The sequence below is a fragment of the Microtus ochrogaster genome, chromosome X (assembly GCF_000317375.1).
Source record: "Microtus ochrogaster isolate Prairie Vole_2 chromosome X, MicOch1.0, whole genome shotgun sequence".
NCBI lineage: Eukaryota > Metazoa > Chordata > Mammalia > Rodentia > Cricetidae > Microtus > Microtus ochrogaster.
This window is the reverse complement of record NC_022026.1, coordinates 56,279,696-56,282,939: the sequence shown is the minus strand read 5'-3', so window position 1 is coordinate 56,282,939 and position 3,244 is coordinate 56,279,696.

Genomic DNA, 3,244 nt, shown 5'->3' with positions numbered 1-3,244 from the left:
ACATCTTGTTAATGTCATTTCCTTGGTGCATTTTTGTTATTATTTTGTTCTCTTATTATTTTATTCTTCTTTTTTAAAGGTTTATAAAGCAAGATAGCTCAGCCAGTAAAAGTGCCTGCTGCTAACCCTGATCACCTGAGTTTGAGCCTACATTGTGGAAGGAAAGAACCAAGAACCAACTGCCACAAGTTGTTCTCCAATATCTATATACACACAAGCTGTGGTACACACACACACACACACACACACACACACACACACAAATTAAAAATTCTTACATTAGTTATCAAAGTAACAATTTCCTATGGCATTTTTATACATATGTAGGCTTGTTAATTCCCCTGCTAGTTTCCCACCATTTTGCTGGCCCCTTCCATTCCCACATGTATCCATCTGGCCCCAATCATCCTCCCTGCAGTTTCCTATTTTATGTGCTCTATGATCCGTCCCATCACATCCTCTTCCAGTTTCTTTTTCCAGCCACATGATACCCTTCCTAGATTCCTAGTCTTTTCTTATATTTTCCCACCTAGAAACACATATTTAATAACTGGAAACTAGGATCCACATGTGAGAGACAATATGGAGTAGCTTTACTTGTCGTTCTGAGCCTGAGTTGCCTCACATAATGAAATGTTTTTCAGTTTCACTGATTTTTTTGAAAATTTCATTTTTTATAGATAAATAAAATTCTATTATGTATATGTACCACATTTTCATTGTTCACTCATCAGCGCGAGACCAGCTTTGACAAGTATACCACTTACCAGGGTAGGAGCATGGGAATTAGAAAATAAATAAAGAGAACAAAGATGTGAGTGAAAATAATAAAACAGAAGCATAGGATAGTACCGGGAGGGAGTTCCAGTGAACACTGAATTCCACCCACATTTATTTTTCCATACATTTCTATACTCTGATACAAAAGGGGAAGAAGACAAAAGACTGCTTTGACATGATAGAAAGGACAACCAGAACAGTTACTTGCTTCAATACACAAGACATCAAGTCATTAATTCATGAGAAAAGCATCCTGTTGTTTAGGCAGTGAACCCATCCTAGACTACACATCCTGAAGGCAGCCGCTCCCTAGGTCAAACCACCTATTTCAAAAGAAGGAGCAGAAGTATGCTTGAATTCTCTGACCTTTGGTCAGGGTAGAAAGGATACACCTCTATGGGCCATCTTAATGTCCAAAATACCAAGTAACCACACCTAGGTCATGGTATGTAGCCACACTTATTGTTAACAACTTTGAGCAAGCTGAAACTGTGTCACCTTCAGACTGTTGAAATAAGAGCGGCGGGGCTGCGTCCCCAGCACCCGGCCACCTGCATGGCTAGCTTTATACCCGAAATAATTACACGGAAACTGTATTCTTTTAATCACTGCCTGGCCCCAATAGTTCCAGCCTCTTATTGGCTAGCTCTTACATATTAATCTAACCCATTTCTATTAATCTTTGTAGCACACAAGCTGGCTTACCAGGAATGACCTTAACCTGCATCTGTCTGGCGTGGGAGAACCATGGCGACTCACTGACTCAGCTTCTTTCTCCCAGCATCCTGTTCTGTTTTCTCCGCCTACCTAAGGGTTGGCCTATGAAATGGGCCTAGGCAGTTTCTTTATTAATAAGAAATCATTCCCACATCATCAGACAAGGTGGGAAAGGCTCACATTTTTGGGCCTCCATACTCATTTGTTTATGGACACCTAAATTTAATTCCATTTCCTTGTAACTAGGAAAAAAGTAGCAACAACTATGGGTGTGCAAGTATCTCTGTGCTAAGACATAGAGTTCTTTGGGTCGAGAAACTGTTAACTGAATGAGCAGCAGCCTAGAGAATGGTAGAAAAATTATGCCACCTTCCCCTCAGACAAGGGGTTAATATCTAGACTACATAAAGAACTTTAAAAATTAAACATATACACACAAACAACCGCCAGGTAATAAAAAGGGGCTGATGTGTTGAACAGTTATCAAAAGAAGAAATACAAATGGCTAGTAGATATTTTTAAGTGTTCAACATCTTTAGCCATTAAAAAATGAAAATTAAAACTACTTTGAGATTTCATCTCACCCTGGTCAGAATGACTATAGTCAAGAAATTGACAACAAATGCTGAAGAGTGTGAGAAAAGGGGAATCCTTATACGTTGTTACTGGGAGTATAAGCTGTTATAGTCACTACAAAAACTAGGATGAAAACACCTTCAAATGTAAAACTATTGCCTTCCCAATCAATACTTCCTCTCACACCATATCTAACTTGTCCACCAAGCCAGATCCTGCACTTCCTTCTCCAGGGTCTAACCTGATTCTGCCTGACCTATCCATATACCCTCCAACCAGCCAGATCTAGCCCAGATTTAGTGCCCTGGCCTCATTAGGTCACCCCTGCCTTCACCGTAGCCAATATTTAGGCTTTGGCCAGGACTCACCCTATTTATTCCCCCAACTCACAGGCCCCTATCATGCACATACAACTTATCAACCCACATCTATTACCACCAGCCCAGTCCCCCCGTCCACCTGACTTCATTCTACTTAAGCCATTTCCAACCTAGAGGCCCAACATACCTACAAATTCTCTCTTCTGCAATAACCTTCTCTGTGCATATCAGATATAGAACTAACAACAGAAGTCCACATGCCCAGATCTCCTCACAAAAATACAAGCAATATGAAATGCCAAGCCAGTTTCACCTTTCTAAAACCTACCAATCCCTTAGAGAGTTTTTGGTCACTGGGAACTATCTAGACTAATATCAGGACAACAGAATTTAAAAGAACAATCATAAACTTCATCAAATAATTTGGGAGTTTAAAGAAGAGGTAAAGAAACATCGCAATAAAATAAAGGAGAAAGAGCTGAAGGAGAACAAACATAAGGCTGATGGACACGATGAAGACAATCCAGGACTTGAGAAAAGAATTCAATAAAAAGATACAAACATTGACGAGGACTCAAGCTGAAATTGAAAAACCCAATAACATAACTAGAAAATGCAAAGAAAGCCTTGAAAGTAGAATGCATCAAGCAGAAGATAGACTATCAGGACTCAAAGCACAAGATCTAGACCAAGTAAACAAGCAATACAAAAAATTTTTGAAAACACAGGAAAGGAACATATAGGAAATGTAGGAAACCATAAAAAGAACAAACCATCAAAAATTTTTTTATTGAGAAAAGAAAAAAAGTTTCAGCCTCCTCCCAGCCTCCCATTTCCCTCCCCCTCCCCCC